Here is a 25,164-nt window from a genome sequence, read left to right on the forward strand (position 1 = left end):
TGCAAGAAGCTAATTAATTGATAGGTTTTAGTAGCACAAGGGCATCTTTGGCCGAAGAGCGTTAAGTCTATACTCCAAAAAATAACCTTAGCGCATCTTAACAAAGCAAATATATAAAGATGACTAATGCCTCTCTGTACTACAGTTGCTTTGCTCTAGCATGAAGTCATTTTTATGCATGCACATGTATATACACATGCTACACCCAAGTGTAACAGCTGCAGAATTAAAATTTGGCAGCAACGAAGCCGCAAAGAAGAATGATAGGTGTAACGTTAAGGGATAAGAAAAGAGCAGATTGGGTGAGGGAACAAACGCGAGTTAATGACATCTTAGTTGAAATCAAGAAAAAGAAATGGGCATGGGCAGGACATGTAATGAGGAGGGAAGATAACCGATGGTCATTAAGGGTTACGGACTGGATCCCAAGGGAAGGGAAGCGTAGCAGGGGGCGGCAGAAAGTTAGGTGGGCGGATGAGATTAAGAAGTTTGCAGGGACGGCATGGCCGCAATTAGTACATGACCGGGGTTGTTGGAGAAGTATGGGAGAGGCCTTTGCCCTGCATGATGATGATGATGAAGCCGCAAATTTTAACCCTTGATCCCGAGCTGTACTAGTGGCTGGAGGTAGTACCAATATCGCCAATGACGAGTCGCATTTTCTCTGCCCAATGTTATGCAGCTCTGACTGTCAAAGATGAGTTACAGTCGGCATTGAGGGAAAGCTGCCCTCAAGAGCAGCTTTTATTTTTGTGTTATTTCTAACCAGAGACCAATGAAGCAATATATTTTAGAATGAGAATGACACCGAAAAAATGAGTACATAAAAATTTGGTACATTTTTGCGGAATTAACTTGGGGGTTTACGGGTAAAGCGGCAATCCAGAAACTATAACAAGTTTTCACATGTTTGCTACCAGTGAATGCTAGAAAATATGTTGGAATTCTGTAGTTTTGTCTAACAATGCAAAAGGGATTCTTAATACCTGAAGAAATAAATGGAAAGGTATCATGAAGTATATTTCGTGAATGTAATGCAGAATCACTCAACTTCGGTTACTATATAATCTCCACTCAATTAACCTGCACTTTCTCAACTAGTTCAGTAGGTGTTAGAAGTGCTTCTTAAGATCCTCCTATTTATTAGACTAATCATATCTCTGTACACAAAGGCTACTAATTATGTCCCATGCTATATCATCAACTTAACAAAAAGTTCACTTAGTAATACACATGCTGTGATAAGATTTGAGACCACATTGAGATGCTGTACAAGGTGAATTCATTACTTTTAAAATGAAGCTCCTGTTCTTGCAAACGGGAAGAAAGGATACTGAGGGTCAAAATTTTTCTTAATCACAGCTGGGAGATGCCAGGGAAGGCCCGTGGAAACTTATTTGTAATTTTCTGTTTAAATGTAGAAATGATAAAGGGAAATTAAAATTGTCAAAAAAAGAAAAACAACCAGCCACGGGAGGAGAACGAACCTACAGCCTTTGCATTAGGCATGCGATGCACTAACCACTGTGCTACCAAGGCAGCATTCAACCATCCACAATGGCCCCTCAGATTGTCGACGCTCGAACGCGGCCGTAGTACCACAGTGGTTAGTATATCACATGCGTAATGTGAATGGTATGGGTCCGTTCCCTACCCACAGGTGGATGTCTTTTCATCCACTTTCAATTCCCTTGAATTTATCATTTCTATACTTCATATAAAATATTTAAAACATGTTCCTGTATGCTTTCCTTGACCTCATTATCTGCTGGCTTCTTCCAGTTGTTACTTCCAACACTTATACATATTCTCATCTGGTAAGTAAACAGCGTTTGCATGATGCTGGAATGCAAAATAAAACATTATTACAGGGCCGTGTTATGTAGAATGCCTTACATTGCCCAGGCAAGGTGTATTAATGTCAATCTGAAAAAAAAATCCCACTTTACACAGAAATGCTGTGTACTGCTGTGTGCAACAGGGTTTAAAGAAAGCAACTTGCTCAGAAATATAGCCGTCAAACAACGAGGAAATATGAAAACTAGATGAAAATTTGTGCAGTTGCATGTTAAAAATTTAGCACAGCAACAGATGAAGACATAATGAAGGAAGCGCGAGGATGGTATATTTTGGACACACGAGGCAATATACTTGAAAGATGCATATGAGCTTACACGTGGAGAAATATTGTTTATGTAGCAGCTAAACTACGAACAGGCCTAGAACACACTGATACAAGGTGTCGAGCATGTAAATCTTATCATGCCCTTAAGTGAAAGAAACATGTCTCTTTCTCATGATTCGCTACACATGGCTGGCTCACACAAACTTAGCCGCTTCTATATATTATGCCTTGTAAGTATCAGGTGGTCTGTGTGACTTGTGGAAGCTTTGAATATGTACAAGTGCCACGTAGCTGGACAGAACCAAGGTAATGTCGTTTGCTATCGTTTTGAGCAAGTGAAACCAATTTTCGCGTTTTTTCTAATTAGGTAGTTATTAACGATTATTTAACTGCTCAAATATTATATTCAAAGCAAAAGTGTCAGTGCGAAAATTTTAGAGCATCCTGAAAAATTCCCAATCCAGATTTCTACTGCTCAATAGGTGCAATACAAATTTTTTTTCAAGCTTGAAAGAAGCCTGTGAATGCATGCAAGAAGTGCCGTGCAACTAACCACTCGTGCACCTGAACACCAATTGGCTCCTCCTTTCATGCTTGAAAAAAACTTTTTGAAAAAAATATTTTAGAAATTTTTTATTATTATTCACTATGATTTAGGCAAAATTCGTGAAATAGTGTGAGTGCCATCTCCATTTCTGGCGACAAGAATGGACTCCCTTTTCATGTCCAAATTCAGCTACACATGATGCGTGTTTTGAGCTGGTTCTGTAATTTAGGCTGGTTTTGACTACTTGAAGCTTCGCACTCTAATAATGGAGTCTACACTCTAAAAAGAAATCTGTACATAAGCGGTCGCTGTCAGAACTCCATACTCCTTTAACTTAGTGCAAAGTGCTTGTGAGCCAAGAAGTTGGTAGTTCTAAGTAGTATTTCCCATCCTGACCTTGTGTTATAGTCCAGTTACTATGATGCCATGCTGCTCAGTCATGCTGGTCACAGCTTCAATCTAGGCCATGGTAGCTACCCTCAAATGGGGGTAACATGCAATAACGCTTATGGGCACTTAGATTCAGGTGTACATTAAAGAAGGCCAGGTTCCCAAAACTTCAGGCTGTGACTTTGGAATGTAAAAGCCCTTAATTTAACTTTAAAATCTAAAGGTGCTTTATTAGGAGCAGGACATCATCTTGAGCTTTTACTGCACTGCCATGACACCAAGAAGCTCCGAGTGAATAAAAACAATTTCTTAGACAATGTCTATATCTTGCAAACAAACTTTTTTTACCGCTTTAAAGTTGTTGGTTATTTTGCATCTGTGTGTGTGTCGAACGCACATTTCAGTGCATCAATTTCACCCGCCGTGGTTGCTCAGTGGCTATGGTGTTGATCTGCTGAGCACGAGGTCGCGGGATCGAATCCCGGCCACGGCGGCCGCATTTCGATGGGGGCGAAGTGCGAAAACACCCGTGTACTTATATTTAGGTGCACGTTAAAGAACCCCAGGTGGTCGAAATTTCCGGAGTCCCCCACTACGGCGTGCCTCATAATCAGAAAGTGGTTTTGGCACGTTAAACCCTATAATTTAATTTTAATTTTTAGTGCATCAATTTCTTCGGAAAGTGCACTCCTCTTTATTTATTTGTGCATGCAAAAAGGGTTCAGAAGAACTGCTTTCTGAAGATCTGTATAACAAGCAAAAAACAATTCTGTGTAGGTTGCACAAAGAGAAAGGATTGGCTTGTAAATACGTTATTTAGTTCTTAAATAAAGAGGCAGCTGTCAGTATTCTGTTCCAAAGTAAAAAATTGCCCCTACCTGGCTCTGCTTCATTTTCCGATGTTGATGATCCATTCGGGGGCACTCAACTGATAGGCTGCACTTTGGCCATGTCGGGTGTGCTGTCACCAGGCCCAAGGTCGATCGACATCCTCACCAAACGTCGAGTCCAAACTCTATAAAAGAAACATCTCATCATTTTGCTAACAGTTTTGTCATCTTGCGTGTTTCACACACGGCCGTCCCTGAAATATTTCGTCACTTGGATACTGAAAAAAAATTCAAGCATTTTCTGGCAGCAGTGATTAAATCACATTAAAGAGCAAATACAGTTGTCAGATTGGATTGATCAAGTACAGCAGAAACGGAAATAAATCAGTGATACTGTGTCTGTTGGCTTTGAATGCAAGAAACGTAAAAACAGGAACTTGCAGCCACGCCACATTGAATTTCCCGCGTTTGCTACACCTCACGACAAATTTGGCATCGTCCGGTACTCGGGATCGTAATCGCTTAAACTTAAGATGAACGAGCGTTGGCATAAATTAACAGGATACTTAACCGGGCAATATTTGCCCATAAAGCAACTCACGAAGCGAAGCTATTGTCAAATACCCGATGACGCATCCGCGGGTGGTGTGGTTTCGGCGAAAAATTCAAAAAGGAAGGCGAGTTTCGCTTGTTTCACGCCTACTAAGCTAAGATAGAATTTAAGTTTCCTACTAAACTATACTGGATATTTACGCTCCGAATAAAACGCTGGAAATTTTGTTACGTCACATTGCATACGTATGAAAGTGAAGAAATTGCTTTTATTGTATTCGGCCCAGGCGGCATGTAGCAGCCACCACTCTCATGCAACAAAAGCATGAAAGTGGTACTCGCGGCACGGAAAACGAACACAGCGCCAACGTTACGCCTCTTGGAGTTAAAACCAAGCACGATCAGGCCAGTTTTCTAGCCTTCATAACGCCATGAACACGACCAAACATCGAGCGAAACAACTGTCTGCTCTCGAAAATTATTACCGCTTGCATTTACATACCTATCGCTGCCACAAGTAAATGTCAACGGGCTAGCTGTCCACAAGCCGCAGATTAGACTGACAGCAACATATTACGGTAACATAAAAGAATTTCCACGCTGACTTAGCAGCCGCGGTGTGCGCTAAGTGCCACAGTTCTCGTTTGCCGCTCTAAATTCACACCATGATGAGGGGCACTGCATCTTTCACATGAAATATTGCACGCTTTGCTCCGGAGCTTAATAGAAGGGCGAAACGCATTTGCACGTACCTGAAATCCGCATGCCGGAAACCCGTCGACGCTTCCGAGAACGGGGCACACAGCCATACACCCGTACGGCGGCTTGACTTAGACGTGAGGCACTTCTATCAAATATTTCACATCCGACATGTCGCACACCGATTGCGCTAACATAAGAAAATGACGCAGGTCGCAATGCGACGCCGTGCACCCGTGCAACTACCGATGAGCTGCGTGCACGGACTTGCAGAAAACAAAACTATGACAAAACGGCAGGCGCGAAGGGATGGCCGCTTTCGTTGCGTAGACGAAGCGGACAAAGCACGAAGCAATGAAGCACGAATGAATGTTGCCAACTGTTGGTTCCGCGTTATGCCGGCGGTGGTGGCTTTAGTGGCGTGTGTTGCGGCTGTCTAATTTTTTATTTCTTTTCCCCAAACAGTATAGCTCAGATCAGTTCTTTGTTTGCATTTTTTACTGTGTCGTTTGGTATTATCTTCTTGTCTTTTTATGCTATTAAGCAGCCAATTATGCCCCCCCCCCCCCAGGTTCGCGCGCAAATCTCGGAGGCTATAAGACAACGCGTTAGTAAATGCCGTTCTTGTTGTGGTTAACGTTTCATCATCCTTTTTTCAACTGAGATAGAGGCGTAGTGTCCCTTTTCCCGGGGTGGGGAGGGGGCGATTAAGACGGAGTTGGTTGTTGTCGCGACATCCGCGAACCCTGCGATTTTTTTTATAACGTAAGCATTTCTATACTTACCCACAAATAATCCATCCGTCCGTCAGTCCGTACCGCACGATACCTTTCAAAATAGAACCCGCAGCAGCGAGTGAATTCACCTTCGTGCTAGCTCTCGCTTGAACGCGACCGAAGCGGCGAGAACACAGCGCTCACGAAGCTCTCAGCTCATGCCGCACTATGCTCTTCTCGCCGATCACTTTCAAGATAGGTGTACGCGCGTCTGTTTTCAAAGCGAAGTAAACGGTGAGAACACAGCGCGTGAAGTTTTCAGCAGTGGGCACACTCTGTCCACATTGCAGTTCGCTTTCGAGATACGGTTCGCGCGGCCGTGCCACAAGCAGCCGCCGCCGCCGGAGAACGGTTGGTAATGGTTCGACGCGGATGAGAAGTGCTAAAAAGCGATAACGGCTCAAAACGAACGGAACGTCACCAGCGCACCTGGCCCCGCCACCTGCAGTACTTTGCTTGCGCCATTCACTTGGCGCCGCCGACCACAGCAGTTCGTGTCGCCGCAGCACTGTCGCTTATACTCGTCCGATCAAGTCTCATAACATTGATAACGACATGGACTGCGTGTAGATGAGGAAGAGTCACAATGCTTACGCATACTCAGACAAATCCCAGAGGAGTTCCTGTGTGATTTTTTTATCGGAAATGTGCAGTCAGCGGTGATCCAGAATTGACAATGCATGTAAGACGGGGGCCAAGCTTTTCTTTTTATGAGAGTCTTGCCCAGCTTCCAAAGGTCTGCTCAAGCTAAGACTTGCTGATGGCTGTATGTGGTTTTCTTTTTTATTGTCGCATGACCTCGAACCGCCATAAATCCTACTGTGTAATGACATAGAGCAGCATTCACGTCCAAAAGGAAATGCAGCCGGTATATGCTGCCTAAGGTATGCGGCCCGGCGGCAGCTGCCCTCCCCTCCGCCGTTTCCGTTGACAAGTTAGGGGGAGGGGTCTAGAGCAATCTTACACACCCCCTCCCCACAGTGGCGTCGCCAGAAAATTTTTCGTGTGATGGGGGGGGGGGGGGGTCCCAATTGACCATGGAGGGGAAAGAAGCGGGGCCATTGCCATTGCAGCAAAAAATTTACTGTTAGTGAGCGTGACAAGTGCCCGGCGTGCCCCACTTGGCTACGCCGCTACTCGCCCCCCCCCCCCCGCAATCGACGCAAATCGAGCTATCAGAATGGGCATGACACGCATGCATGACATAACATGAATGACAAGCCGCGAAGCTGGCATGGATGTCGTCACATCATCATCAGCTTATTTTGATGTCCATCGCAGGACGAAAGTTTCTCCAGCGATCACCAATACCTCTGTCTTGTGCTAACTAGTTTCACGTGTCTTCAAGTTTCCTAATTCCATCATGTCCACATTATTCTCTGCCGTCCTCGACTGTGCTTCCCTTCCCTTAGCACCCATTCTGCAACTCAAATAGACCAGCAGTTCTCTCTCTTACGCATTGCAATGTCTGCCCAGTATGACTTCTTCGTCTTTATGTCAACCAGAATATCAGCTATCCCCGCTCGCTCTCTAATTCACATCCCTGTCTTACAGTCTATTATCGTCATGCCTAATATTTTTCATTCCATCGCTCGTTGCGCGGTCCTCAACGAATTTCCAAGCTTCATTGGTAACTTCCAAGTTTCGGCCCCATACGTTAGTAACGGTAGAAAGCAATGATTAGCAGTAAGCTCCATTGTCATGATTTAGTAATGCCTGCCGTAAGCTCTCCGGCTAATTTTTATTTTTGTTAATTTCCTTGACCAGAGGCCCCTGCGAGTATTTAACCTCAATAAACGTATTTCTGCGCAGGTTCTAGAGGCTGACTGCCGACCATGACATTTGTTCTCTCGCCAGGCTGCGGAACATTACTTTTCTCTTCTGCATACTAACTTTCACTCAGACTCTTACACTTTCTTCGCCAAGGTCCTCAAGCGTTTGTTGCAAATAGTCTGCATCGTTGCTGAGTATGCCAATGTCATGTACGAACCGTACGTTGGTGAGCTATTTACCGTTAGCCCTCACTCCAAACCATTCCCAGTCTAATTGGTTGCACACCTTTAAGTATTCAGTGATATCATTGTAAATATTTTGCCATCGAGCATATGAAGCCTTTTGCAGATATCTGGCTATGCAAAGTCTGCGCGTTTGTGTCATGCATTCGATATCAACATTCGTGGGAAACTTCATTTTTGACCGCTGTTCGGAGTCTGTACGCTGCTGCCTAGATGCCCTGATCGAATCATTCCAGCTACCTGATTCAAGCGCAGGTAGCGCGCGTTTCATGTATAGCCAATATCAACGCTTTAACTGGCTATGTTCACTTATCATATATTGTAAGCTTGTTCCCTTACTCCCTTATAATTAGGGTGTAAATTAGAAAGACTGGGGTGTTTCACGGGTGTTTTCTTGTTGAACACCCTTTTCCGTTAAAAAAGGGTGTTTCAAGGGTGTTTAAAAGGGTGAAAAGATAGATACACCCGCATTACACCCATAAGGGTGTGAACATTTTTAGAGTGTGTGTGAGGAAGAACTGTATAGGTAAGATTCCAAGCCAAGTTGCCAACAAAAATAAACGCTGTTTCTGGATACCTACGCGGCGCCCACTTAATCTTGTAGTACTGTCTGCGATCGTGGAAGTGCATGTTTCTGGGCTAATCAACGCACTCAACATAACTAGAGCAATAATAAATGCTTGGCCATGGGGCCTCACTAGCTTGGTTATTAGAAAGCACCATAAAAAGATTATTTAAAGGAGAAATTCGTAAACAAATGGAATCCTAAACTGAAAGGAAGCATGTGCCCACTGGCATGCGCTTTCCAGTTGTGCGCAATAAGATACATAGACTAGCAGCTGACTGTCACCTAGTGCTCAAGAACTAAAACTGTGGCGATTCCGCATGTGTACGAAATACATGAAAGTCTAAAAAGGATGAGCCAGATGTGCAGTTTCGTTCGTCGGCGAATCATATACAGCGACTGCAAGTAGGAGCGAGCGTTGGCTGAGGACGTCTTGCAAAGCTGGAATTGTGAAGAGTAGTGCCAACGGCCACACAGTCGTCGCATCTAGATGCTATTCGACAACCAGAAAAAGTACGTCATTTATTTAACGTCACGTTTTATTGTCATTTCCACTGTTTGCACGATGGTGCCGTTTCCACACAGTTGACGCCGCAAGTGCTGACGTGCCAGCAGGTGTTTGGTGTGCCATGACACCAAAGAATCCAGGGCATGGGGAGTGCACACTTCGGTGCCTCATTATGCGCAACTTAGTCGTGTGCAGGGGAAAGTCACTGATGGCAGTGGAGTCTGTGCTGAGTGCCAAGGCTGTTTAAGACCCCTCGACGGAGGCATCCCGCGCCTCACGTACGTTCTTTATCATGCTGATGACAACAGTGAGACGTATTAGACTCAAATACTTTGGACCTAAACTTTACATGTTCTTCCACTACGAACATTTTGATTACTGTTGTACTGAGGTGGAACCTCTGTAAGTTTCAAAATACAGAGTCTAGCTCACATGGAAGTAGTCTCTTTTGACTTGCGCTCCACTCTAGTTACAGCTGTGTAATTTTTCAGCCTGATGTGACAAGCGTATCCGCGCGAGCAATGAAATGACGATTGAGATACTTTTTAGTCTATTATTGACCCGAGTACTTCTATATCTTTTTCGACTGAACGCGTTTCACCGAATAACAAATGTTAAGTTTCAGCTCAGGGCATCAGGCACCATGTATCAGAACATTTTGCAATAAGCCAGCCTTTTGGAATCAAATTGCATGCGCTACGCGATTACAGTTGTGTATTATTGAAGACACGCGAGTGCTAACGAGAACGCTGGAACATTCTACGGAAAAAAAAATGAGAATAGCCGATGTTCGTTAATCGCAAATAATTTGTTCAACGATCGACTCATGTGCCCGGCATTATCTTTCTGCCCGAATGTACATTGTTTTGCTGGTTCCGGTTCGCCCAATGAAGAGTCCTTCATGACTCGCGGTTCTTCTGACCGTGTTGTTCACCGTCACTACAACATCGCATCTCGTATAGGTGATTCCGGAAAACCGAATAAACCCTACCAGCCATGAAAACAACGCGAACGTCGTCATGGACGAGGGATCTAGCCGCAGGCTACGACTACTTTCCGAGTACTTGACCGCTGCCCCAGAAGACTACGAAGATCGTGGCCCAGACAACTGACGCAATGAGTGCCCGTGTCGCGTGCATCGACGTGCGCTGGAAAAGCCAAGGAAGCCACCGATCATTCGCGGATGACTGCTCGGACATCTGAAAAGCTGGCTGAAAACCCTACTGAAGAACCGCTATGTTGACGAATTTAAACTTTGACGAGCTGCGGTTTCGCACTTTACAGCATTTTTTGCACGATTTCACCAATTACAACGTTACCACATTTCCACAACCATTCACGAGCGTCATGCTGAAGAGCCCGGCTGAAGTTCAATGAGAACACCGTGATCTCCAGGCCAGAAATCAACCGTTAACTCAGCCGCGTTGACCCGCACATGTCAGAGATGAGAGCGTTTTTCCTCATCTGCGCTTGTGAAGAGAGTGGTTTGCGCCGTATTGATACGTTAACTGGCCAAGGTCATTACGAAATTCTTCACGGAAGCAACGGGCATAGAAAAAGACGTTGGAAAAGCGCACTCGCAACATTGTCGCCCAGCGGAGACCCCTGCCACTTTCTCAATCGCAGTCCCCAAGGCAGTGCCTCTCAGTTCGGCGCCGAGGGTACACTGGGGCAATACGTGGCCGATATGTGGGTCCGTATCCGTCAAAATAAACGCTGCAACCTACGGATGTGCGGTTTCTATTATTTAAAAAGCCGAAGGTCCTCCGCCGCTAACGCGAAATTGGTCTTCACGACGAAGAAATGACGCGCTGCAGTTTCGACGAAGTTTCAGAGAAAGAAACCACGCCTCCTAAAGGATACCTGATGGCGCCACGAAACAGTGCACATGGGACAGTGCCATGGAGCCATGATGAGACATCTAGAAATAAATAAGACTATGAACCACCTTTATCGACGCTATCGCTGCGCAGTGGCCGCGTTAGTGGTCACAGGACCCGACTACACCGTCATGAATGAATCCTTAAACGCACAGTCGATGACAGTTATGACTTCGCGGCAAGAACCTCGAATCCGAGCAGCTGGAGGCCACCTGAGAAGGGCGACTGCAATGAGCACGTACGTCGAACACAAGAGGTGCTAGACATCCTTGCGTCGCAGAGTCACCCTTGTGTCGCAGGATCACAACTCGCCCGCCTACGCATCAAGCACCAGCCAAGGACGGTCAAACAACGCTACAATCTTCCACGACGCTTCGTCGCATACCAGGGCGGCGGCCATGACTGGGTTTGCGCCGTTATAAGCTGACATGGACTGAGTGAAAAGCTAGGTTATTTCGGACTCGACACAAAAATACAGGGAATGTGCGCACGGCCCGTAAGCCCGTAACATGCCTGTAAGCACTCCAACTTATGTGCCAGTAAGTGGTTTTACCGTAGCTAACCAACCATGATTTCAGTTTCTTATTTTCTTTTACTATGTGGTATGTTGGTCTTTGCTCTCGTTTGGTGCTCGTAGCTCTGGAGCGATAGTTTTTCAGGTGGGTGCATTGACACCGTGTGCTTTTTATCTTTTTCCGGTGAACGCGTTTCACCGTCTAAAGTTTTAAGTTATCGATCCGCACATGACGCGCTTGCATGTGTCAGAACCTTCTGGGTTATCCTCACCGATTTTGTCTGCTGTCTATGTTGCAATAGAAGCTTGTCTAATCAGACTGCATACGTGACGAGTATAATGTTCCACATACACTCAGGCACTTGGCCGCATACGACTAGGCTGCAATTTTCGACTAAACATTTATAAGTGACGGACTGGTTTGAGCTGCAGGTGACTTTTCCGACGGTTTAGGCAGTGCTCGCTGCTATCATTCAGCCCGAGTGCAACTTGTTTTGTAGGTATTGTTTCGCTCAATAAAGAGTTGTTTTCCTGACTCGCGGTTTTTGCTACTGCGTTTTTCACCGTCACTGCAACGTGAAAATGTCGAATAAGCCGCGTCTTAGTGAAACTTTCGTCGACAGTAAAAGAAAATTGTGCGCGGCTCTGCTATGAGCAAACATCACAGACCAGCGAAACTCTGGGAAGTTAAGGCTACAGAAAACTTGATGCCGTCTTCCTCTGTGTGAGGTATTGTTTGCGACTGCCCGCCAGTTAAGGTGCCCGCCGCAAGAGAAGCGATCTTTAGAGACGACATATGGTGCGCGTCGTCTTCCAGACGCTGCGCCACCGCCCCTTAGCTCTGATGCATGCTAGCTCCGACGCCGTGTACCTGGTAGCTTTTAGAAATCCGCCAAAGCGCTGATAATAGTGATCTAAAGAAAGGAAAGACGCTTCATTCTGCAACCCGTGAGGGACCACAACGAAGCGTCGCACCAAACGAAGGCTTTGTCTTTTTTTTTCCTTTCTTTACATCTGAGACCCATGACGTCATGCCACCTCTGTCCCCGATCGCGCTGCTCCTTCTCCCTCGCTAGACTCTACGCACCCTCGCCACATCGCTTTGCTGTGCGAAGATAATGTTTATACTCTGCATTCACTCTCTCACCGCAATTTCTTCCCCAGCTCGGCGAAGCCCCGAACGTCAAGAGAAAACCAGCCGCCTCGGTAACAGCTAAAAACCTCTTATCCACGTGGACTGTATCTGTGTTGACGGGCATTACTTTACTTGCCGATGTACTATCTGTATCAAACTAAACACGGTCGGCGGATCCCGTGACCGAAGTATAGCTGAAGGTAATGTGGGTACCGTTGGACATTTATCACCATTGCCAGGCTCGCGCATCCGGCTTTACTGGACTATGCGACGGTGATCGCCCCATACGGCGATGTTTTGGCATCTGTTTTCTTTGATTTTTCTTTTCTCCCTTTGAAATAAAAGAGGAACAAAACAAAAGAGAAAATAGCGCAATATAAGGCGAGCATCATCGCCTCGTGAGGTCAAACCAGATGTAGCCGTCAATACTGAAGACTGGCAGTTTATGCACACTAAACTTCGAGTTAATTACGCTTCGGAAATGCCCTCCGCTGTTCACGTCTCATTTGGCACCGATAGCAGAATACTTTAGCGCGTTGAGAGAAGAAACAATATGAGGGGGGGGGTGCGGAGACAAGAAAAAAAAGGAGGCGGTTACGTATGTAGGCTTTGTACAGTTTTCTGCACTACGCACGGAGATGTGGCATGTATGTTCAATCTAGCAATAACGCACGAAACGTAGTTTTGCTTGGGTATGTGAGTCGTAGCGTTGCTATTTAGTGGCGTTGACATCCAGAACAACTTTTTTCCAATCAACGCATTAAGAAAGAAACCAAAATGACCATTGCTTGTCAACTGGGCCTCACTGAATAGCAGGCGTTCCTAGACATGTGCATCCCAGTTGTGCGATAGAAGACAAAGAGGCGAGTAGCAAACCGTCAGTTCACAAAAACTAAAACAACGGCGATTGCGCATGTTCACGAGATACATATAAGTGCAAAAAGAACAGCCTGAAAATATGCATGCTCGTTCGTCGGCGAATCACATAAAGCAACCGAGAGGTGCATCATTGCCTGAGATCTTGGAAAGCTGGAATTATGAACAGTGAAAAGTCACGCAGCTGTCATACCCGGATAGTATTCAAGAACTAGAAAAAGAATTTTAATGCATTATATTTGAATCTCCATTCCGCTGTGTTTACACGACGCCGCAGTTTTCATGCAGTTCGGCGTCGCAGATGGGGGTCGGATCCTTCGTTCCCTCATCATGGGTGGCGTAGCCGTGTCCGAAGGAAAGATGATTAGGACAGTTAGGACGTTTAGGACGGTGTCAGGGCCTTTTAAGGTTCTTCGTAGTACGCCCTGCACGTTAGTGCGTTGGATTCTGCGTACACCCCGATTTATCCAACCGAGAAAATTTGGCATTCGCATTTTCCTCTCCCCTTCTCCGTTTGCGTTTTTTTTTCTGATGTGCTTCTTTTTACTCATAACAACTCCTACCTTCCTATTTGTTTGTACGGCTCACGTATGCATTCTTATATGTTAAGTGCTGCTACGTCTCATAGTCTTTGCAATCTAAACAATATAGATGGCTATGAGAACCCCGTATCTTCTCCGCTATCGTAACTCTCCAAATAACTTGACGCACCGATGGAGGCTTGCCAACTCTTTCACTCGACCGAAAGACTTTCCGCCGTTTCTATGCAGCAAACTGCGATAAAATTAAAAACCAAGTTAGAATACTTTCTTCTTTTGTTGCTGGCAATTCTTTGACTTACAACCTAAGCTGGGACAATAAGCTGCTAAAAATGGTCACTGGAAATCTCCTCCTCTTGTTTCGTGACAAATAAGAGTACGAGATGCTAACCATTATTGTGAAACTTGGAGGTATTCCGATCACCAACATACCACACTGATGCATAAAAAGCGCGCGCGGATAAATATTGCTGCAGTTGCCTGCTCCCCTGAGCAAAACGTGGTGTCCAAAGCCACCCCTCGGACCAGTGTGCTGACACACCCATTGCAAGAACTGATCAGCGATGGTGACCACGCGGCATAATCGTGATCACGTGCGAAATAAAAAAGAAGGGAAAAGGTCGTCACCCTCAATGTCAAAGAGAATACCTCGCTTGAATAAGCCCATGAAAGGTGCTCAATTTTTCACTACACAGCCTTTTCTGATAGGAATCGTAAGCAGAAGGGGGCGGGGGGGGGGGGGGGGGGGGCAGGTCAACTTCACCTGCCCGGCCTCTGCGCAGCTAACCGTCTGCGGCAGAACTGGGCGATTCCGGGACCGTCGGGATACATCGCCTCCCATCACCAGGCGACGCCAGAAACACGCACGAACAGCCTGCATGCGCGGGCACTCAGCGCCTCCCAGAAGACAAGGGACACAACTTTCGAGCCGTTGGCGCGGAATAACCTCCACAGTTCACTTGATCGCCCAAAAATAAAAAAAAACAAAGAATTATCGGTCATGACAAAGGGTAGGGAGCACAAACTTGTATTTTACCCTGGCACGTAGAAGACTCTTTTTATTAGTACTATTAAAGCATTGTGGATAATGTATTGCAATGCGAGAGGGCTAATTAAAACTTTGACGACCTTACTAAACTATTACTCGAACATAATCCTAAGGTATTTTTGAGTCCAGGAGAGGCATTTAAACTCTCTGAACAATCAAACTTCCGCTGATCAGCCAGCTGATCTGCGACAACGGCATTGCCTCATTTGCTGGTAAAGGCAATAGCTGTGCGGACGAGATTGTCACTTATAATCCACAACTTAAAACGCCCCTCGAGTCAGTGCCTGTACAAGTCATTCTAACGTATACATTGTTACATTTCATTCTCTTAACCTTCAATGCAATGGCGTATTAATAAAATGAGATTTTATGGCTGGTGAGTGAATGCTGATGGTGAATCCTCAACAATTTTTAGCGAGACTCTGACTTCGATGCCGAAGTTAGCCCATGGAACAAGTTCAGGTAACCTCCGGTGTGTGGTTGATAAAGGGGAGGCCACCTGTTGTAATGTATCGCATAATTAAGTGTTCTGTTGATTCAGCGCTTGGCCCGTCTGGTTATCTTGCGTACTTGGAAAGGAATGTTACACAATTTTTTTTAGGCAATGACTACTTCATAATAGCGTGTACTTTCATACAGCAGCACGCCTGTCCTAGGCATATTCCTATGTTGAAGCTATGTTTGGCCAATGGGTCATATTTTAAAAACTCTATATGTCTAATTCGTTATTAGATCAGCAAACAGCATAGACGACGCATTAACATACAAAAGGATAGACAGTTGGGCGAGTTGGTACAGTAACATGATTTTGGCTTTTAGCGCGAAGTGAAACACGGACACAGAAAGGAGCAGACAGGATAGACAGTTGGGCGAGTTGGTACGGTAACATGATTTTGGCTTCTAGCGCGAAGTGAAACACGGACTTTCTGTGTCCGTGTTTCACTTCGCGCAAGAAGGCAAAATCATGCAATAACATACTTTAGCACTTTTATTACTGACGCCATAGAATACATGCAAGACTAACGAAATGAGGACTGAGAAGAGGCACGAGAAAAGCAAATTAAAGCATGTGGACACTTTGTCTATACCCATACACGTAAAATTTTATTGGATTGAGGAAGGTAAATCAAAGGGTAGGCCGACGCAAGCGCGAGGTGGAGAACAAACTGGGACAGTTTCTCTCTTGAATAAGGTCCTGCACACAAGAGATGCAAGTCTTGCATGGGCTAACAAGCTCACAAGGGCAGTAAACTCATTCGTAGACCCTGGTGAATGACTGAGGCAGGAGCCTAGAAGATCACGCATATACTCTTGGTGAACTCTTCGAGCATGTGTGTACCTCTATGCCGAAAATTCAACCATCTAACTTCTCCTTAAGAGCTATTGCTGCTTCTCGAATCATCGAAGACCATTTCTGTTGCCTACGGCACGTTCATTTGGCCGCGTTTTCAGCTGGCTTACTTGTGCATTATTCAACCTGTAAGCTTGGAATCTATCGTTCGTGCGCGCTGCAACTAAATCACGGTGATAGAGAGAGATAACGCGTTTCTTAAAGTCCTGGCTTAAGTCAAGGGAGACGGGATGTCAGAGCTTTTTACGTATTTCATTATTTTATGTATAAGCTCACTTCCCTGGTGCTGAGTGTGAGACATAATTTACGACTATGGCGTCATCACTCGCAAGGATAGCAACCTCGCTTCAGTGTCCACGCCTTGGCACGCGTTCTTCATTCGTAGCGTAGGACATGGATAAACACAGAAACATGACAAACGCGTCTCACGTTTCCAGAAGTCGTACAACTCCAAGCACAGGCCAAGTAGGCATTCACGAAGCCTAAACCACATCAAAAGACAGTTCAGGATGAGCCAATGCAATTCTGGTCTATTTGTTTTTAAACTGAAGCATTTTCGGCGAACCATCCCGGACTCTGTTGTTGATTGTGGCTGCTGCGGTGTTAAAGAACAGGTGCGTGCTTCACGTCGCTTCGCACGCATGCGCTGTGCTGTTTCCATTACGCCACAAGCACAAGGATGAACCGAGAAAAAAAGAAGTCAGCCTTACACCAGTTGTTGGTGTCTTATACTTCACCCTCTGCACACCTGACCTAACACAATGCCAAAATCCAACATGTGTATTGAACGGACATAATTTTCTTTTCCTTTACGTATTTTCAACCACGAGTAGGCACAACATTGTAGACTGCTTCGGATCAAGATTTGCTACCACCCGAAAAACAAATCTTTAGCGAAGATAACTTTTGTGGGCATCGCCACGCACGCGCGGGCGCGGCGCCAAATACTTTCAACTACTAAGTTACAGCTGTGCGGAACGATTAGGCTTAAATTTTCAATATAGTAAATATAGTGGCAGAACATGAATCTAAACAAAGGCCCCTATTTGATGCACACAAGAATTAGAGAAAAAGGAAAACTTAACCTGCGTGTAAATACTTCATAGAAAGAATGCTTTGACTGAAAGGACAGCTCTTCCTGGGTAGGCTCATCATTGGACACAGTGTTGAGAGGCGTTATTGAGCCAGTAACAATGAAGTTTAGTGAAAGGACAACGTTTACTAGAGGTGTATTTTGTACTCGTGCTCTGGGCGAACTCCGAAAGCTGGCTCACCAAAGAGGGCATTCACTGAGGCAATCCTATGGTTCTTACCACAAAACGGCCTCATTGAACAATGCTCCCTAAATGTACCTGTAGATTCACTTCTTGAGGCTGACGTACAGAATTCCCCGCGTGTAGTCAACATCGACGCTCTATCAGCTCTAGTTGCCGCAATAAATTCGTTCTCTTGTCCGCGATAGGCATGCACGTATTTTCATATTTTCTTTCCTACGACAGCTGCGTCTGTCAAGCAATAAACTTGTACCGCAAGATACCGTTGAGAAATGTGGTCCTCTCTGCACGGTTCAGACATCAAGACTTTGCCATTCCGTTCAGGATTGTCCCTTTGATCATATAGAGAGATTATGATTGTCTAGTAGAATAATGTGGTGACGCAAACAGATGGGAAACGACTATTGCTTGCGTATGAGTTTTGCAATTCACGCAGCAATGCCTCAGGGATGATGCAAACTGACGGCAGGGCCTGCCGTACTAGAAGAAGTTCTGGCAGTGACAGCCCATATTACTTTCTGGACCGAAAACGGTGACCGCTCTAACGTGGTGGTAGCTGGTCACATGCGCAGCTGGAAATACACGGTGGTTGTTGTAGGTGAAATATTTCAATTTACCGAAGTAACATCGCTTGCTTGTTAAGGCCACCTATCGTTTACACTCGATAACTAAGTTTCGTTCCAGGGCGGCTAGATGGGTCTGAAGTGTCTGAGCCGCATGATGACTGCAAGCGGCCTTGGAATGCTTACGTTTATGTTCCTCGAACTCGGTTGGGTGGAAAAGCTTTTTGGTGTAAGGCGTTTTGCCAAGAAACAGCACTGTAGCATTGCGTTAAGTCTCTATGCGCAACTAAAAACGCACGGAAGCGAGCAGGAGCGAGCCTGTTCTGATGGAGAGAACTGACGTTACTTAAACGTGCCTTGGATGTCTAACGTCTATCGTTGCTTGGATAGCTACACACCCAGGCCTAACGCCATTGTCCACCATCTGCCCGTGCGAACGACAACGTTCAGTTGAGAGCGGATGTGTAGAGGGTATCTTTCAAGCGTTAAGTGATTCCGCGATGTTTCACCGGCACCTCGGGCACTATCTGGGCGTTTGTCGAAAACGGTCCTGCAACTGACAGGAAAACCGTGCTACACTGAAGAAGAAGAGAAATGGCACAGAAAGAAACATTGGCTAGCTTTACCTGTTTATTTTCGCAACCCTGTTGCTGCTTTATACCGCACTGACATAAGCGTAACTGGAGCACAAAAACGCGCAGTGCATTAAAACCAGGAGGAAGCCACCAAGCTATGACACTTGGGCAACTCGGGCAACGAAAACGAGTTTCTCGCGTCGCCTTTACTGTCTTCCACGCTCCTGCCATTGAAATGCACGCTCTCAACCACCTCCCGGCACAGCGTGCAAAACAGCGACATTAGCACAGTGAAAAAGTCTAACAAAAAAACGAAATTCGCTTTGAAATCTAAGGATCGCACATCACGGATGTCCTAATTGCGCAATAGCTGCGCCAATAGCTGCACCAACGTCAACTAACTTGTTCAAGAATAACTTTTACCTTTACACAATGTAATCCGTCGTGGGGCAAGCGGCGCCTAGAAAGCACACCCATGGATTTCTATAAAGCTCCACTTCCAGGCGCAGACATGCAATTAGCCCAGAATCAGGGCAGGGGACATCTTTACCCGTTAGAAAAATCGGCTGGTTTCCGGCCGTATCGGCATTCCAACCCCCTAACTCTGACAAACGAGTTGGATGCAGTACGCCCCAATTATTTGGTGTAGCTAAAGAGCTGTACAGCAGAGAAATTAACAGCCCTCTCCTTTGTGATTGCCTTCTACCACACTGAACTCGCACCACCACCTCACACTTCTCAAAGCGAGACACCTACCCACATATCAGCGCTGCATTTCCCTGTGGATTTCGATGGACGTTCACCCTCTCCTCCATAAAAAACGAATCACACTTTGTTCGTCGTACTACGTGGACGTGAGAAGCATATCAATCTATCTTCACCAACCGACAGCAGCGCCGTGCCCCGGAGCTACCGGAAGATGATTCTGGGCCGGTACAAAAAAGGTCCGCCGCTGGGAATGGACATGTTGATTTCGCATTTACAGGCGTAATTCGGCCTAAATATATAGGGAAAAGGACTTTATGATTCGCCCTCGTATAAATGTTGGGTCGCCTTTTGTTCATTCTGTGTATTCAGTAAATGCGTCACGACTGCCAATAGCCCCCGAGTAGCCTGAGCACTACTCCTGAAAAAAAAAAAACAATAATAAACACATGTTGGTGTCTACGGTTTTTGGCTAGGCGAGGACTTTACTTAAATTTCCTTTGACGATTTGGTGTCAGTACAGCACGGGTCACTGCGGCACCTCTTCTAGTGTTCGAATATTAGCACCTTAGCGTCAACATAGTGGCGCCCTCTATCGTCTATTTTTACCACATGGGCTTTGCGCCTTCATTCGAGCTGGCAAAATGCCCGACCGTTTATTGGTTCTATTTCATCCTTGGCACAAACTGCGCATGCGGGATCGTTCAACAACGTTCTGTCTCAGAAAACGCTAGTACTCCAGAGCGTCAACATCAGGCATGACTGAACAAAGGAACGGTGGACACACGCCTTCCGCATTAACCTTTATCGACGAAGCAACCCCGCGTGCAAGCCGTGAAGGCGGTGAGGGTGCCTTAGGTGCTTCCGACGATCACCTTACGTGAGTATTCCCGTTGTAAAATTCTCGTTGCATATTCTCAGCCGCCGAAACAACCTGGAATACAGACTTTAACAGCTATACTTTTGTTTCCACATTGAAGTGGGTGTTTTCGAGGACAACTTACAGGCAGCGTGGCTGCAATCAGAAACCCAGGTGGTGAAATTTAATAACACGATCCGTCCAAGAGGCCATCATCGCGAGATCGATATTTTGATACGTGAAACACAAGGACATAAATAAATAGAACAGTACGTCGCACTTCCTTTGGCGGTCGAGTTAGAATAGTGCAGGAGCCTCACCAAATATCGCACAAGTAGTACAATTGGCTCAAACCGCAAGAGATGTGTGACCAAGTGGGCTCACTTCTTGTGAAATTTTTGCTGCTACTTGTTTTTCACGAAAGACAAAAGGTACGCTTGAAGAGAAACGCCCTTTCTCTTTGAAGTGAAGACTATTCATTTATACGGCATGTTCGGGTAAATGGGAAAGTACTACCGGGATGCCGCGACGGCCGCGTCAGTTTGGCGCACTGCGAATGGCCGCGTTGACAGAGCGTGCGAACGTAATCGTTAAATGGCGAAGATAGTTACGGACCACAAATCTTAAGATGCATAGTCGCAGCCTAGCAGAGCCATTCTGGACGTGGCTGGGTGACCGATTAGGCCGACTGGCAAGGCCCCTGTACGAGAGCTACTATAACATAGCCAAACCTAACATACCGTTGCGTTACTTAAAGCATACTTTTAAGCTCTCGCGCGCTGTGAACGCACGCCGCTCATGGCGCGGCCGTTGTGTCGCAATGTGTTGACTAGCATGACGTCGTAGAGCCATACGCGTGTAGTCTAAAATGAACACCTCGGAGGGATGGCAGTCCGTAATAATTTCGGAACCTTGCAGCTTACCACCTTCTTAACTTTGTTCTAGCATCATCCGTTGCTTTCTTATATTTCAGGGTTAATGTCAACATTTAAGAAATTGCGTAATTTAAGATCATGCCATTCGCCCTGGGCCGATCAGAAAGTGATCATTTTGACAAAATCATACATCATGGGTACAACCTTTTAACGAAGCAGGAGTTCCCTTGTTCCAAATTCTGTTTGCCGAAAACATTCTTCGGATATATTCTGCCGTAATTTGGAGCTAAGTCAAAGGCCAATATTGTCACGTGGTAGTGACGGTGAAGAAAGAAGCAGTACGGTGGAATACAAAACTAGCTTTTATTGGGCGAACCTGTGCCCACAAAACAGGTTACACTTATAGCACAACGATAGCGGCGAACACGGTCGGCGATCGTCGGAAAACTGATTAGCGGGTCAAGCGCGTCGGCTTTTATAGATCAGTCGTCGAATGTTCCAGATTAACTGATGGGACCCGCGTGTCTTCCACAAAGTTCTACACTATTCGTGTCACGCGATGAAATCTGATAACACAAGGTTCGGCGACAACAGACACGCGGATAGATGCGTCGATAACTTTCCAGAAACGTCGCATACATGCAGGCGCGTCACTCGCTGTGCGATTACAGTTGTTAAGCGGCGAAACGTGGTTGCCCGATAAAGATAAGTACACGTGTCAATACCCCCCTCTTAAAGAAAAGCATCGTCCCGATGCTACAAATATAAGAGAGCGAAACACAAAAGGACACTTCTTAAACATAAGTAACAAAAAAGAAATAAAGTCCAAAGGTCAGTTACGCGAAGCCACGAAGTTCGTTAACGCTGGTAGTAGGGCTTGAGTCGCACAACGTGGACTATTTCAGGTCGCGAGCGGCGCCGCTGTGATAGCGAAATACCGTCTGGCACGACCTCATAGTCCAGTGCGCCAATGCGTCGGATGATCTTGTACGGTCCGAAGTAGCGACGCAAAAGCTTCTCGCTCAGTCCTCGTCGGCGTATAGGGGTCCAAACCCAAACACGGTCACCGGGCTGGTACTCCACGAAGCGTCGTCGGAGGTTGTAGTGTCGGCTGTCGATCCTCTGCTGGTTCTTGATTCGCAGGCGGGCGAGCTGTCGGGCTTCTTCGGCGCACTGGAGGTAGGTACGAACGTCAAGGTTCTCCTCGTCCGTGACGTGAGGCAGCATGGCGTCGAGCGTAGTCGTCGGGTTCCTGCCTTAGACCAGCTTGAACGGCGTGATCTGTGTTGTTTCTTGTACCGCCGTGTTATAAGCGAATGTTACGTACGGCAGGACGGCATCCCAGGTCTTGTGTTCGACGTCGACGTACATCGCTAGCATGTCGGCGAGGGTCTTATTCAGCCGCTCCGTAAGACCATTCGTCTGCGGGTGGTAAGCCGTTGTCCTCCTGTGCCTTGTCTGACTGTATTTCAGGATGGCTTGGGTGAGCTCCGCTGTAAAGGCCGTTCCTCGGTCGGTGATGAGGACTTCTGGGGCGCCATGTCGCAGCAGAATGTTTTCGACAAAGAATTTCGCCACTTCGGCTGCGCTACCTTTCGGCAGTGCTTTTGTTTCAGCGAAGCGGGTGAGGTAGTCCGTCGCCACGACTATCCACTTATTTCCGGTTATTGACGTCGGAAAGGGGCCCAACAAGTCCATCCCGATCTGCTGGAATGGTCGGCAAGGAGGCTCGATTGGCTGTAGTAATCCGGCTGGCCTTGTCGGCGGTGTCTTGCGTCGCTGACAGTCTCGGCATATTCTGACATAACGGGTGACGTCGGCGGTCAGGCGCGGCCAATAATACTTTTCTTGTATCCTCGATAGTGTCCGGGAAAATCCGAGGTGTCCAGCGGTCGGATCGTCATGTAGGGCGTGCAATACTTCTGGACGAAGTCCTGACGGGACAACAAGAAGGTAATTGGCACGGACTGGTGAGAAGTTCTTCTTCACGAGTGGACTGTCTTGAAGCGTGAAGGAAGATAATCCGCGCTTAAATGCCCTGGGAACAACGTCGGTGTGCCCTTCCAAATAATCGACGAGGCCTTTAAGTTCCGGGTCCGCTCGTTGTTGTTCGGCGAAGTCTTCCGCGCTTATTATTCCAAGGAAGGCGTCGTCATCCTCGTCATCTTGCAGCGGCGGGTCAATGGGGGCGCGTGATAGGCAATCGGCGTCTGAGTGTTTTCGTCCGGACTTGTATGTTACAGTGATGTCGTATTCTTGTAGTCTCAGGCTCCACCGTGCCAACCGTCCTGAGGGATCCTTTAAATTCGCTAGCCAACACAAGGCGTGATGGTCGCTGACGACTTTGAATGGCCTGCCATATAGGTAGGGGCGAAATTTCGCTGTAGCCCAAACGATGGCGAGGCATTCTTTTTCGGTTGTAGAATAATTGCCTTCCGCTTTTGACAACGACCGGCTAGCGTAAGCTATCACGTGTTCATGTCCATCTTTTCTCTGGACCAGGACGGCGCCGAGGCCTAGGCTACTGGCGTCAGTGTGGATTTCGGTATCGGCGTGCTCGTCGAAGTGCGCAAGTACGGGCGGCGACTGCATGCGTCGTTTGAGTTCTTGAAATGCGTCGGCCTGCGGTGTTTCCCACTTGAACTCGACGTCACATTTAGTTAGCTGCGTCAGCGGCTCAGCGATGCGTGAAAAGTTCTTGACAAATCGCCTGTAGTAGGCGCACATGCCAAGAAATCTACGCACTGCCTTCTTGTCGAGGGGCTGTGGGAACTTTGCTATGGCAGCTGTCTTCTGCGGGTCGGGGCGGACTCCAGATTTGCTGATGACGTGGCCTAAAAATAGAAGCTCCTCGTAAGCGAAGCGGCACTTTTCGGGCTTCAGAGTAAGTCCTGATGACCTGATGGCCTCTAGTACTGTTGCCAGCCGCCTAAGGTGAACGTCGCAATTTCCGGCGAAGACGACGACGTCATCCAAGTATACGAGACAGGTCTGCCACTTCAATCCTGCTAAAACCGTGTCCATCACGCGCTGGAACGTTGCAGGCGCCGAGCACAGTCCGAATGGCATAACCTTGAACTCGTAGAGGCCGTCTGGGGTGATGAAGGCGGTCTTCTCGCGATCTCTTTCGTCGACTTCTATTTGCCAATAGCCAGACTTGAGGTCCATGGACGAGAAGTATTTAGTGTTGCAGAGCCGATCCAATGCGTCGTCTATCCGTGGGAGGGGGTATACGTCCTTCTTCGTGATCTTGTTCAGACGACGATAATCGACGCAGAAACGTAGGGTTCCGTCCTTTTTCTTTACCAGAACAACAGGGGATGCCCACGGGCTTTTCGACGGCTGGATGATGTCGTCGCGCAACATTTCGTCGACTTGTTCTCTTATAGCTTCACGTTCTCGCGCCGAAACTCGGTAAGGGCTCTGACGGAGTGGTCGAGCACATTCCTCGGTGATTATGCGATGCTTGGCGACTGGTGTTTGTCGAATCCTCGATGACGTCGAAAAGCAGCCTTTGTATCGTCGGAGCAGACTTCTGAGCTGCTGTTGCTTAACGATAGGGAGATTTGGATTAATGTCGTAGTCTGGTTCGGGGACCATGGTCGTCGGGGTAGATGCGGCGGAATCCGAGAGGACAAACGCATTACTTGTTTCCAGAATTTCCTCGATGTACGCGATCGTCGTGCCCTTGTTGATGTGCTTGAACTCCTGGCTGAAGTTTGTCAGCAACACTTCAGTTTTCCCTCCATGCAGTCGAGCGATCCCTCTTGCGACGCAAATTTCACGGTCTAGCAGTAGACGTTGGTCGCCTTCGATGACGCCTTCTACGTCAGCGGGTGTTTCGGTGCTGACCGAAATAACAATGCTGCAGCGAGGCGGGATGCTCACTTGATCTTCTAGCACACTCAAGGCGTGATGGCTACGAGGGCTCTCCGGCGGCATTGCTTTATCTTCCGACAGCGT

Source organism: Dermacentor andersoni, unplaced genomic scaffold, assembly GCF_023375885.2.
Source record: "Dermacentor andersoni unplaced genomic scaffold, qqDerAnde1_hic_scaffold ctg00000033.1, whole genome shotgun sequence".
Lineage (NCBI taxonomy): Eukaryota > Metazoa > Arthropoda > Arachnida > Ixodida > Ixodidae > Dermacentor > Dermacentor andersoni.